General features: G+C 50.7%; 1 protein-coding gene across 4 annotated transcripts in view; it reads left to right on the forward strand.

The window, feature by feature from the left end:
- Positions 1-9,242: 9,242 nt before the first annotated feature.
- The window catches only part of UIMC1 (ubiquitin interaction motif containing 1), a 57,798-nt gene continuing 52,975 nt past the window's right edge, over positions 9,243-14,065 (forward strand). For 2 of the 4 annotated variants that reach the window (XM_075131208.1, XM_075131207.1), the window contains exon 1: positions 9,244-9,408. The gene's annotated coding sequence lies outside the window, so the exon portion shown is untranslated. Of the gene's footprint in view, positions 9,409-14,065 lie in introns of all 4 variants that reach the window. The other 2 variants (XM_048860904.2, XM_048860902.2) reach the window with 2 other exon arrangements.

The following is a 14,065-nucleotide window of genomic DNA, read 5'->3' on the forward strand; positions in this document are numbered from 1 at the left end:
GGGCCGCTGTTGCCGCGAGCTCCGCTCTGCTCTCCAGCGCCGGCGGAGGGCACGTGACACAGGAGGCAGGGCGGGGCCTCCATGTTGGTTGCGGGCAGAGGCGGCCCGGGCCGGGTTCCCATGGCGACGGGGCGGCCTGTCGGAGGGCCCAGCTCGAGCCTGCGAAGGGCGGCGGCGTCCGCTGGCCCCAGCAGGGAGCCGAGGCTCAGCCCGGCCGCCAGGCCCCGGCCCACGGTACCCAGGCCCGTGTGCCCAACCCATCCCGCAGGCCTGGGCCTGGGCCTGGCCCGCCGGCACCCCGGAGCTGGGCTCCGCTTGGCTGGAACCGCGCGGGGCGGGAATCCCGCCGCCCAGGGCTAATGACCCCCCACCCCCAGGGCTGGCATCCTCCAGCGTTCGCAGGTCGCCCGTCGGCCCCCAAATCACCCCCCGGGCTTCAAAACGGAATGTGAGGGCCCGGATGCATTGCAGGGGGGCCTTTGTGTGGGTCCTGAACCTCTCGGCCGCATCCACTTCTCTCTGCAAGCAGGAGGGACCGAAGATCACCGGGATAGAGCTGGGGGTCACTGGCAGCCTGCCTCCAGGAGCTGGAGCTTTGAGACAGATGTCAAATATCACGGGACTTGTGATAAAACTCTGAAAGTTGGCAACACTGAAATTCCCCAGCACAAGGGGTAATGCCAAATAAAACTCACACAGAATCCTCAAGAGAGAATCGGTCACCCAGCGGGAAAGGCTATAACATAAAGAAAGAGAAGGCAAGAGAAAGGCTATGATACAAACTTCCATAAACTAAAGAAAAAGTTACTTATACCACAGCAACCTAGGGGAGATGAGGCTTGTGTAGATCGTGCAGCCCTTTATATGACTGTCCCTCTTTTTCTAATCTGCTTTGATTAACAGTGGAAAAGTTAACTGTTGAAATTTAGAGCATCATTAGGCTTCAGAGTTAACACTACATTGGGATTAGGAGTTGTAATTCACACCTCAGAGCTATTACTTCAGGCTGGCTGTAGCCTCAGGCAGACCTTACTGCATTAGTTTTTGTTTGGGTCACATTTTCAAAATTGAAAAGGAGTACTTGTGGCACCTTAGAGACAAACCAATTTATTTGAGCATAAGCTTTCGTGAGCTACAGCTCACTTCATCGAATGCATACTGTGAAAACTGCAGAAGACATTATATTTTCTATTATGTTTTCTCACCACCACCCCCTCCAAAAAACACACACACAAACTCACTCTCCTGCAGGTTTTTGGAAAAAAAGGGGGGGGGGTGAGAAAACCTGGATTTGTGCTGGAAATGGCCCACCTTGATTATCATACACATTGTAAAGAGAGGTTTCAGAGGAACAGCCATGTTAGTCTGTATTCGCAAAAAGAAAAGGAGTACTTGTGGCACCTTAGAGACTAGTCTCTAAGGTGCCACAAGTACTCCTTTTCTTATTGTAAAGAGAGTGGTCACTTTGGATGGGCTATTACCAGCAGGAGAGTGAGTTTGTGTGGGGGAGGGCGGAGGGTGAGAGGGCCTGGATTTGTGCTGGAAATGGCCCACCTTGATTATCATACACATTGTAAAGAGAGTGGTCACTTTGGATGGGCTATTACCAGCAGGAGAGTGAGTTTGTGTGGGGGAGGGCGGAGGGTGAGAGGGCCTGGATTTGTGCTGGAAATGGCCCAACTTGATTATCATACACATTGTAAGGAGAGTGATCACTTTAGATAAGCTATTACCAGCAGGAGAGTGGGGTGGGAGGAGGTATTGTTTCATGGTCTCTGTGTATATAATGTCTTCTGCAGTTTCCACAGTATGCATCCGATGAAGTGAGCTGTAGCTCATGAAAGCTTATGCTCAAATAAATTGGTTAGTCTCTAAGGTGCCACAAGTACTCCTTTTCTTTTTGCGAATACAAGACTAACACGGCTGTTACTCTGAAACCTGTCATTTTGAAAATTAGCTTTACTACTAGACAGTCTACTGCCTTTTTTTTAAATTAAAATTTGGATTGTGGTCTGCAGGAATCATCCAACAGGAGAAAGTGATGATCTCCCATATGCCAGCCCACAGTAGACTCCAGTTCCTTCTGCTGTACCAGGAATTAATTTAAATCCACAAAAAGAAAGAACATTCAGCAATCCAAGGTGGTAAAATCTGGACAGAACTCTTCCAAGACCCATACAAAGGACCTCATCCAGAAAAATTCACTCTGACAAAAACATTTGTATGACCAAAATCTACGAAGGAGGAGATGCCATTAAATCTATCAGACCCCACAGACTCTCCCACTACAATATAAACACAAAACTCTAGAGGAAGAAATCTTGAGGCCTGGATAATATTTCATGTATGTTTGGTTGTTTTGCAAAGCTTTAGTTTTAAACTCTTGTGCCTAGTGGAACATAAGGGAACCTATTTCTCTCACTGTTGTCTGTCCAGAGCAAGATGTTTGACTCCATCGTAAGTTGTCTCCATGATGGTTGCATCTGTTGATTGTACTGAGATAGGTTAGTCTTTGTCCTCCACGTGTTCTCCCTGCAAGTGATATCCAATCTAACATGTACCTTGTGCTTCTGTGCAGTTTGAATATTCACAATGCCACAACAGTTCAAGAATTGTAATATCCTTTGTTTAGATACAAGAATAACCTTTTTAGAATCCCTTCTCTTGTACACCTCCTCAGCTTCTCTTGCTTTATTTTCCATCTAGTGCAGTGGTTCCCAAACTGGGGTTCGAGAACCCCTGGGGGTTCACAAAATGTTACAGGGGGTTCTCGGAAAAAAAATCCCTAATGGAGGACAGAGCTCTCCATAGGGACCCTGGGCAGCATGGGGCCCGGAGCCTGGGGGACTTCCAAGAGCTAAGCAGATCAAAGCAAGCATATCTATCACACTGAGGAGATTTAAACTTCAAGACTCCTTATATGAAATAGACAGGGAGGTGGATATTTTTTGCTGTTTTTAAAATTAAATAGGCAGCTAGTGTTGTTTTTAAATTATGATGAAGAACAAGTTTAAGCTTCGTTGTAACGTGCGCTGTTTGCCTGGACTGCTCAAGACCTGACTGCTTGTGTAGGAGGAACTCTGAGTTGGCTTCTTAAATCCCTTCCTGCTGTTTCACATCTGATACTCCCTGATGAAACGTAGGAGCCAGAGGCGCCAATACCAGGGGGCAACGAGGGTCACGTGTTGCCCCCGTGTTGGCATGCCCCACCGTGGGTCACTCCCCTTTTTTTAAGGCAGCCCCGATGCCCCCCCCACTTTTCTGGAGGTGCCCCCCCCAGCCCCCAGGGTGCGCAGGGGCTTTGCCCCCGCACCCTTTTTTTCTACTGGTGCCACTGATAGGAGCCTTGTCTTATAACAGGCTTAATCAAAAGTGAGATCTTGGAAGAATGTTGCTGTTTTCGTAATGTAATAAAAATACTGTAATGATAAATAATAATAAATAGCGTGTAATAAGCATCTCATAAAAACAAATTTTATTTTTCCAAGATCACTGCTTTTATAATTTATGCTGAGGTAAGGGAGAAAATCCCTGGAAATATTCATTTTTAGGAAGGGGTTCACAAGACTTCACATTTGAGTGAAAGGGGTTCGCGGCTTGTTAAAGTTTGGGAACCACTGATCTAGTGCCACAGGAGAACAGAAACAGAAGGAAAACAGCATCAAAGGTTGCAGGATCTTAACGATATGCCACTCTTCAATGCCCCAGAGAACTTCAGCTTTGAGAAACCTTCACAGTGGACAGCCTGGAAGCAGGATTTTGCAAGATTTCAACTGGCAAACAAGCTTTACAAAGACACCTGAGATATACAGGTATCATCCTTAATTTATGCTATGGGGAAGCAGGCAGAGGATATCTTTAAATTCTTTTCAGAGGAACAGCCGTGTTAGTCTGTATTCGCAAAAAGAAAAGGAGTACTTGTGGCACCTTAGAGACTAACCAATTTATTTGAGCATGAGCTTTCGTGAGCTACAGCTCACTTCATCAGATGTTTACCGTGGAAACTGCAGCAGACTTTATATACACACAGAAATCATGAAACAATACCTCCTCCCACCCCACTGTCCTGCTGGTAATAGCTTATCTATTATCTAATAAGCTATTACCAGCAGGACAGTGGGGTGGGAGGAGGTATTGTTTCATGATTTCTGTGTGTATATAAAGTCTGCTGCAGTTTCCACGGTAAACATCTGATGAAGTGAGCTGTAGCTCACGAAAGCTCATGCTCAAATAAATTGGTTAGTCTCTAAGGTGCCACAAGTACTCCTTTTCTTTTTAAATTCTTTGACTTTTCTGAAGACAGTCACAAAGAGGACTATGAAAGGGCTCTGGCTATGTTTGATGCCTACTTTATACCCCAGAGAAATGTGGTTTATGAAAGGAGCATGTTTTCAGCAGAGAATCCAAGAATGAGGGGAAAATGTTGAATGTTTTATAAGAGCTTTGCCTACATTGGCTGAAAACTACGATTTTGGAAATTGTGAAACACAAAAATCTTTCACAGCAGCTACAGTTGAAGACAACCTTAAGTCTAGCTACACCGATAAAGACAGCTTCAGCTGTGCTATTGTCATGCTTTAATGCAGACACTACCTATGCCATTGGGAGGGGTACTCCCATCAGTGTAGGTAATCCATCTCCCTGAGAGGCAGTAACTAGGTAATCCATCTCCCTGAGAGGCAGTAACTAGTAACTGTCTGTGACCATTTCCACAGTATGCGTCCGATGAAGTGAGCTGTAGCTCACGAAAGCTCATGCTCAAATAAATTGGTTAGTCGCTAAGGTGCCACAAGTCCTCCTTTTCTTTTTGTCTGTGACCATGTGACTCAGCAGGGAGGGGGGAGTGTTGACCTGGGAATGTGCCCTGGGGATGGGAGACCTGAGAGCCTGTCACCTGAGCCGGGAGGGGGAGGTAACACCTCTGCCCAGGAATGTGAACAGAGGCTACAGGAGAGAGCCTGCTGGGGGGGTTTATTTTCAGTTTGGGGCTGGGTGGAGGAACGCAGGGAACCCCAGGGCTGGGGTCTAAGCTCCCTGCTCCCCCAGAAGGACTTGACTGAGGGGTCCTGCTTGTACCCACAAGCTCTGTTTTGGACTGTGTTCCTGTTGTCCAATAAACCTTCTGTTTTACTGGCTGGCTGAGAGTCTCAGTGAATCCCAGGAAGAGGGGGGCAGGGCCTGGACTCCCCCACACTCTGTGACACTGTCTACAGTCGGGGTTAGGTCAGCTTAACTACAATGCTCAGGCTGTGGACTTTTCACAACCCTAAGTGACGTAACTAAGCCCACCTAATTTTTTAGTGTAGACTAGGCCTAACTTAGAAGCTGTTATTAGAGGCAGCATGAGTGCTAAAAGTCATTGTCATAAAACCCCTGAGGCAAGGTGTAACATTATTGACATGAACTGGGACGATATAGATCATTGGTGCAACCAAGGTCCTATAGTGGCACGAAATCTTGTATAAAGGGGGTCAAATAAGGTGTCTAAGACAAGGTTATGGTTTGCTGGTTATGATGATGCTGTCTGTGTGCATGTATCATATTTGTATTTAAAGTTATAAGTATTGGCTCTATCCTGTCTGTTTTCAAACTTGTGCTATGCTTCTGGGTGACACCCCAGACAATTTGGCGTCAGCACTGCCTAGCCTGCTTGATGGCCCATTAAGGACCATCAGCTATACAACTGACCCACTGAGAGAAGGCAGACATGCCTTGCAACTCAGCAAGGTATGCAGGGACATGCCTATGGACAGAACTCTAAGGTTCTTTCATGCCATGTGCTGGAATGCTTGTTCTTTGGAACAAAGAAAGAAAGACCACAGGGCAAGAGACTATAAAAGGCTGCTGAGGCTTCTCCATCTTGTCTTCAATCCTGCTTCTTGCCTCTGGAGGGACTTTGCTACAATCTGAAGCTCTGAACAAAGGTCTGAGTGACCCATCCCAGCTGTGGATGTTCTCCAGAGACTTGATTTGAACTTGCAGTTTATTCCATCTCTGATACAAGCCTGAACCAAGAACTTTGCCATCCCTGTATGTAATTGATTCCATGTAACCAATTCTAGCTCTCATCTGTCTCTTTTTCCTTTTATAAATGAACCTTTAGATTTTAGATTCTAAAGGATTGGCAACAGCGTGATTGGTAGGTAAGATCTAACTTGTACATTGATCTGGGTCTGGGGCTTGGTCCTTTGGGATCTAGAGAACCTTTTTTCTTTTACTGGGGTATTAGTTTTCATAACCAGTCATCCCCATTCGTCCCCATAATGAGTGGCACTGGTGGTGATAATGGGAAACTGGAGTGTCTAAGGGAATTGCTTGTGTGACTTGTGGTTAGCCAGTGGGGGGAGACCGAAGTCCTCTCTGTCTCTCTGGTTGGGTTTGCCTTGGTATGCAAAGGACCCCAGCCTTGGGCTATAACTGCCCTGCTTGAAGCAATTCGTCCTGAATTGGCACTCTACGTTGGGTCCCACAAAGCCAGCCTCGTTACAGCAGCATTAACAGAACACCGAACAGAAAACAAAAAGTAGAATGTCATTTTAAATTGCTCAGACTTTCATACATGGAAGTCATACAGTTTTGCTAATCATTGTCCTATACCTAGCTGGGTACTTTGGGAAGTGCTTGGTTCTGATTATCCTGATAGTTTATTGATTGCTGGGTAAATGTTTTATTTGCCCTCAAAAGTCTTTTTTTTTTTTAAATGGGTAAGTAAAAATCTAACCCCATTGTGCCACTTTGGCACAGGAAAAAAGTGAGAAAGCACATAGATCTTCCTAGCTGATTCCCTTACTGTCATTTATAAGGCTTTACATCACTCTGGCAATGTGGAGGCCTTAAAACTTTTATAGGTTTTTATGCTCCTGGGGGAATTAATTGACTGAGAATGGGAACAGTTAACTAACAATAGAATAATTAACAATGTTACTATGCAGACAGGTTGCTACATTTCTGCCTCAGAGAATGAGATCAATTAACCATCAACAGCAACATTAACAAAATGTGTCTGGTTTTTTTTACAAATGCTATTTTCTTTAACTTAAAAACAAACAATTTTCAGTCACATGATACCAATATTTAATTAACTCTTTTTTCAGTTTTCAAGAAGTTACAGTTTACTAGGCAGGAAGGCTGCTACACTTCTGCCTCGGGGACAGAGCCTTCCTCCTGCATAACAAAAAGACCTACCCTCCTCCACTCCCCTGCAACCGCAGTATCAAGAGAGAGGGACAGAGGCTGTGTCTACATTGCCACTTTCAGCACTAAAACTGTAGTTGTTCCGGGGTGTGAAAAAACACCACCCGAGTGACAAAAGTTTGAGCATTAAAAAGCATCAGTATAGCGCGCTCCCAGTAATAAAGCTACCACCGCTTGTTTGGGGTGGGTTTTTTTATCGCCAGGAGAGCTCTCCCCATGCGATAACGTGTGTCTACACTGCCCACCTCACAGGGCTGCTGCGGCCGTGCTGTAACGTGGGCAGTGTAGACATACCCAGAGTCTCTCTCGCTTGTTGGTCAGCCGCGGCCCCCTGACGGCGATCAACGTCTCCCCCACAAGCACGCACGCTGAGCCCCCCTCCCCCGGCAGTGATTTGCGTCTCTGAAGCTGCTCCAAGCACACTGGAACAGACACACTGCCTGGGCTGCCGGAGAAGAGACACGTGGCCCCCTGCAGATTTCTTTTGCGTTTTTCTGTGCGGGGGGCACAGAAATATTCGGGCCATATGACTTCTGTGCCTCCGCATGGGCGCAGAATTCTGTCAGGAGTAAAACAGGCATACATGGTGAGGCATACAAACAGCCAGATGGAGACAGTTAGTTCATATGCTACCCTTTGGTGAACTTTTATGTAGATATCTGACCCAGTGGATCCCTGTAAACCCCCAGGCACCCCTCTGTGCCCCCTGCCAATGGGCACTAAGGGATCTCTGTGTCACACAACTCATTAACAACACTACCTGACAATGTAATTCAACTTACTGTACTAGACGGGAGTAGTCTGGGGCCAACCATAATGGCAGGTTATACCAACTGGGGTAAAACCCACCAGAAATTCAGAACCTGGCATTCTGCAAATGAGTCCTGTTTATATGCAGGAACTTACCCAGCAATGCCTGCAAAACAGAACTTGGGCAGTTTTCTCTGTTAATTATTGTACAACAAAAAGCCACTCACTTTCTAGAATCATCTCAATTAAAGCAACACACTCTATCTGTTATAAAGCACTAGCTGCACTCCCAGCCCTCAGTAATATGGACTGCAAGAGCCAGACAAACTAGTTTACTCAGAACCAAATTGATCTCTCTTTGTATGGACACATTAAGAGACTGGGGGTGTTCCGTGTGCAGTTCTCATCACTCCATCTCAAAAAAGATATATTGGCATTGGAGAAAGTACAGAGAAGGGCAACAAAAATGAGCAGGAGTCTGGAATAGCATCCATACAAGGAAAGTTTGAAAACACTGGGACTGTTCAATATGTAAAAAAAGAGATGACTAAGGGGGGATATGATGACAGAGGTCTACAATATCATGGCTGGTGTGGAGAAAGTGACTAGGGAAGTATTATTTACCTCTTCACATAACACGAGAACCAGGGATCATCCTAGGATATTAAGAGGCAGCAGGTTTAAAACAAACCTAAGGAAGCATTGCTTCACCCAACACACAGTGAACCTGTGGAACTCCTTGCCACAGGATGTTGTGACAGCCAAAAGTATAACTGGGTTCAAAAAAGAACCAGACAAGTTCCTGGAGGACAGGTCCACCAATGGTGCTCGCCCCGATGGTCAGGGAGGCAGCCCCCCTGCTCTGGGTGTCCTGAGCCTCGGGCGGCCAGAAGCTGGGACTGGACGACCAGGGATGGATCACACCATAAATCGCCCTCTCCTGCTCATCCCCTCACCCGCACCTGGCAGCGGCCCCGGGCTAGACGGGCCCTGGGCCTGACCCACGGTGCCCCTCGTAAGGCTGTGACGGGCTTGCCCCGGGCCGCAGTGCTGCCAAGCCATAGCCACGGTGGGTCCGGACAGTGGGCGCGGCCATCTCCCAGGACCCTGTCTGGGGCGAGGGGCGGTGCTGGGAAACCAACCCACGAACCGGGCAGGAGGGAAAGGGCCAACTCCTGGCAAACGGCTCCTCTCTGCCCGGAGGCAAGATGGCGGCACAGGCCTCACCCGGGGTCACATGGGAAAGGGCCACCGCGTGATCCCAACGGGAGGACGCCACCGCCATGTTGAAGGAGGGCAGAGGGCAGTGAGGCCGCCGCCGCCAGCTTGAGTGTGGGCAGCGGGCCCGCTGATCGCGGCGGGCGAGTCGCTTCGGGCCGCGGGAGGGAGAGGAGACGCCGCCCTCGCGCTGCCAAGCGGGCCGGGAGTGGGAGGGGCTCCGGCCTGCGGGAGCCACTGGGCCCGGTGAGTAACGTGCCCCCGCCCCGCTGGGTGCCCCTCCCCGCCCCGCTGGGTGCCCCTGCCCCTCCCCCTCCCCGCCTGACCCCCCCCCCGCCCCGCTGGGTGCCCCTCCCCGCCTGACCCCTCCCCCTCCCGGTCTGGCCCCCGCCCGCCCTGCTGGGTGCCCCTGCCCCTCCCCGCCTGACCCCCCCCACTCTGCTGGGTGCCCCTGGCCCTCCCCCTCCAGGCCTGACCGCCCCCACCCCGCTGGGTGCCCCTCCCCGCCTGACCCCCCCACTCCGCTGGGTGCCCCTGCCCCTCCCCCTCCAGGCCTGAGCCCCCCCCCGCCCCGCTGGGTGCCCCTGCCCCTCCCCGCCTGACCCCCCCCGCCCCTGGGTGCCCCTCCTCGCCTGACCCCTCCCCCTCCCGGTCTGGCCCCCGCCCGCCCTGCTGGGTGCCCCTGCCCCTCCCCGCCTGACCCCCCCCACTCCGCTGGGTGCCCCTCCCCGCCTGACCCCCCCCACACTCTGCTGGGTGCCTCTCCCCTCCCCCTCCCCGCCTGACCCCCCCCCGCCCCGCTGGGTGCCCCTCCCCCTCCCCGCCTGACCCCCCCCACTCTGCTGGGTGCCCCTGGCCCTCCCCCTCCCGGCCTGACCACCCCCGCCCCTCTGGGTGCCCCTGATCCCCCCACTCCGCTGAGTGCCCCTCCTCTCCGCTCCCCGCCTGACCCCCCCACACTCTGCTGGGTGCCTCTCCCCTCCCCCTCCAGGCCTGACCGCCCCCACCCCGCTGGGTGCCCCTCCCCGCCTGACCCCCCCACACTCTGCTGGGTGCCTCTCCCCTCCCCCTCCAGGCCTGACCACCCGCACCCCGCTGGGTGCCCCTCCCCGCCTGACCCCCCCACACTCTGCTGGGTGCCCCTGCCCCTCCAGGCCTGACCGCCCCTCCCCGCTGGGTGCCACTGCCTTTCCCCCTCCCCGCCTGACCGCCCCTGCCCCGCTGGGTGCCCCTCCCCCTCCTAGAATGCGTGCCCCCCCCAGCGTGCCCCGGAGGGTGCCCCAAACCACTCCCTCCACATTACCAGGGGGAGGAAGGGTCATAGCAAGAGACTGTAAGACCCTGTTCGGGGATGGAGCTCTTCGGGGTTAGCTGGGTCTCCGGGCCAGCCTTGTCCAATACCCCTAGCCCAGCCCTCTGGGAACCTGGTTGGTTTTATGTGAACACTTAGGCCCCTGTCCTGCAGGAGAGCCTGGGCCAGCGAGTCTCTACCAGAGCACAGGGTCCTCCCCACAGAGAGCTCCTGGCAGGATCAGGGCCTTAAAGAAGTGCTGTCTAGTGGGTAAGTGACAGGCCTGGGACTCCGGGCTCCTGGGTTCTAGTCCTGCCTCTGTGACTGACCTGCTGCGGGCGATGCTGGCCTTCTTGGCCCCATCTCCCGAGATGCCGTGGGCAGCTCCCACTGGCTTCAGTGGAACCGGTGTGTGCTCAGCACTGCAGGAAATCAGGCCTCTCTCTGGGACTCATCAAGCGGTGGAATTAAATAATGGCTGGAAAGAGCCCCAAGACCTCTAGGCAGAAGAGGCTAGAGAAGGGCCTCATGTGGAATTAGCCCATGTGGTGGTTAGTCCATGGTGCTGATTGTGAGCAACGTGTATCATTCCTGAAGGAAGGGAGCGTTTATAAAGCAGCAGCCCGTGTCTCAGACCTCTCAGAAACTTATCTGTGGATGGGAGTCATTCATTTTTGGCCTCATTTTTCAAGCATTTTTAAGCTGTCACAACTTGGCAGGTCTGTAGCTGCAGTATCAAGATTTAGAATTATCCTGTCATTAATTGTTTTCTGATTCATCAAAATGATAGATGGGGAGAGAGAGAGTGACAAATAGTCACCAGTTGAGGATCTTCAAGGGTTCCCCTAAAAATGTTATGGGTGGAAAGAAGCATGTGTGAGTTATCTCATTACTGGGTAACCTTTGCTGTTGGAACATTTAGAAGAAGATGTTCTTAGCATCCAAAGATAAACAAGTGGGTGACTGGAAAGCTAGATGCGAGCCACTTTGCACAAGTCCTAGTAAGTAATTCATTCAAGCAAATAGCAGTACCTCAGTTACCAGCAGTTGTCCCCTCTGAGAGATCACTGATACATGCTTCCTTTTTTGCCTTGTTCACTTAGTGTGTTTTGTACAGACGCTCTCTCTGCCCCCTCAGCCCCTTTATTTTCAGCCCTGTGGTGGGAGTTGTGTGGGTAAAGCTCTGTGCATCTATTTTGGCGAATGTCAGGGATAAGTAAATTGTCGGACCGCCAGCTGATGCTTCTAAGTGATCCCTTATCTAATGTGGTGCAGCATGCAGAAGGTGCCTTACACAATCGGAAGGGAGTTAGGGACCAGTGTGGACGTTTGCCTTGTTTCCCTGGTAAATCTAGGTTTACAATCAGATTCCCCAAATACACAGTTGAAAGGATTCAGACAACAGTGACCAAAGGTCTGTTTGGTGCTGCTTCTGTCCATCATCCCAAAGGGCTTGCTCTGTGCATGTCTTTCCTCTGATAAGGCTCCTCCCCCACTATAATGGAATCTCAGAAGTTCTGTATGAGGGTAGTTGCCTGCATTCACGAGGTGTGTGTCTGGTGCAGGGGAGGGAACAGAAGAGCAGAAAGAAGGGAAAGGATAAGAAGGAATCTCCAGCCATGCCCACATGTAGCTCAGCTGGAGCAGGACAGCTTTGTCTTTCAAGAGCTAACACCCTTCCACATGCTGCAGGATCTTGTTGGGAGCCCTGTTTTATTTCTCAGTAGCAGACAAACAGGAATTTATTGATTGTGCCTTGACAGTTGCAGTCACTTTTAAAATCAATGCATAGAATCGATACGGCACTTTTCATCTTCGAAGGGCCTCCCAAACCTTATTCCTAGATTGGAAGGCCAGGAGGGACCATTGCGATCATTTCATAGAACTGTAGAATCGAAGGACTGGAAGGGACCTCAAGAGGCCATCGGGTCCAGTCCCCTGTACTCATGGCAGGACCAAGTATTGTCTACCAGTGTTTCTCAAATGCAGCCACTAGGCCATTTTCTTGCAGCCACAGCCTCCTGGGCGGGGGGCGCAAAGCAGTGTCCCCTCTCCCAGGGCCGCCAGCAGCGGTTGGACCCTGCCCCCCTCCAGAGACACAAACACTGGCGGTGCAGACAGCTGGTGGATTCCCCACTTTCCCAGGGGCAGGGGAGACAGGCTTTAGCTACAGGGCTTCGGGCTCCATCCACACAGTGGCAGGCTCTGGTTCCAGGCTCCAGCCTCAGGCTCGCCACCCCTGCCATTTTCCCTGTGTCCCGCTGCCTCCCTGCCCACCTCCCCATCCAGGGCTTAATTTGTCCCAGTGCTTGCAAGGGCTGAGTAAATCTGCTGTGAAAAGTGATATTAGCAAACATACAGATATCACTTTTCACAGCAGAAGACTTACCAGCTAGCAAGTTTTAGAAGGAAAAAAGTGCAACCAGAAAAGCAAAAGAAACAACAACAAAAAGACAAGAACATGCAAAGCGCCTTATTTCTGTTTCTGTTCTGTTTTGGTCCAGTAAAGAATAGAGTCAACTGTAAATTATTTTTACTACTGAGTCTAAAAAAACCCTACATAAATAAATTACGGTGGTTTGGACATGTTTTTGTGCATATTTATTTGTTTTTCTTAAAGTTAATCAAGTATTTTAGGAAAAATTGTCAGCACGGCCATCAGCAACAGTTGGTGGCCACAGTCTGAGGCCACCAAAAATTTTGTTGTAAGAACCCCTAGTCTAGAGCAGTGGTTTTCAAACTTTTTTCTGGGGACCCAGTTGAAGAAAATTGTTGATGCCCGCGACCCAACCGTGGGGTTGGGGGTTCAGGAAAGGGTTCCGGGTTGGCGGGGGCCCAGGGCTGGGGCAGGGGATTGCGGTGTGGGGTTGGGGCGCGGGCATACCTCCCGTGGCTCCTGGTCAGTGGCACAGCTGAGATGCAGAGACAGGCTTCCCACCTGTCCTGGCACCATGGACCATGCTGCGCCCCAGAAGCATCCAGCAGCAGGTCTGGCTCCCAGGCAGAGGCGCGCAATTGGCTCCACATGGCTCTTGCCCGCAGGCACCGCCCCCCAGTGTGGAGCCGGTGCTCGGGGTGGGGGCAGCGTGCAGAGCCCCGTGGCTCCTCTGCCTAGAAGCTGGCCCGGTCGGTGGTGCTGACCAGAGCTGCTAGGGTCCCTGGGAGCTGAGCAAGGCAACCCAATGCCTTTCATGCCGCGACCCAGTACTGGGTCATGATCCGAACTTTGAAAAACACTGGTCTAGACCATCCCTGACAGGTGTTTGTCTGAACTGCTCTCAAAAATCTCCAAAGATGGAGATTCCACAACCTCCCTAGGCAATTTATTCCAGTGCGTAACCACCCTGACAGTTAGGAAGTTTTTCCTAATATCCAATCTAAACTGCCCTTGCTGCAATTGAAGCCCATTGCTGCTTGTCCTGTCCTCAGAGGTTAACAAAAACAATTTTTCTCCCTCCTCCTTGTAACAACTTTTTATGCACTTGAAAACTGTTAACACTCATGTTCCCCCCTCAGTCTTCTCTTCTTTAGTGTGACCTCCTCCTGTATAATAGAGGCTCTAGAACTGCCCCAAATAATTCTAGAGCAAATCTTGTGGGAAAACATCCAATC

This window comes from Caretta caretta, chromosome 8 (assembly GCF_965140235.1).
Source record: "Caretta caretta isolate rCarCar2 chromosome 8, rCarCar1.hap1, whole genome shotgun sequence".
Lineage (NCBI taxonomy): Eukaryota > Metazoa > Chordata > Testudines > Cheloniidae > Caretta > Caretta caretta.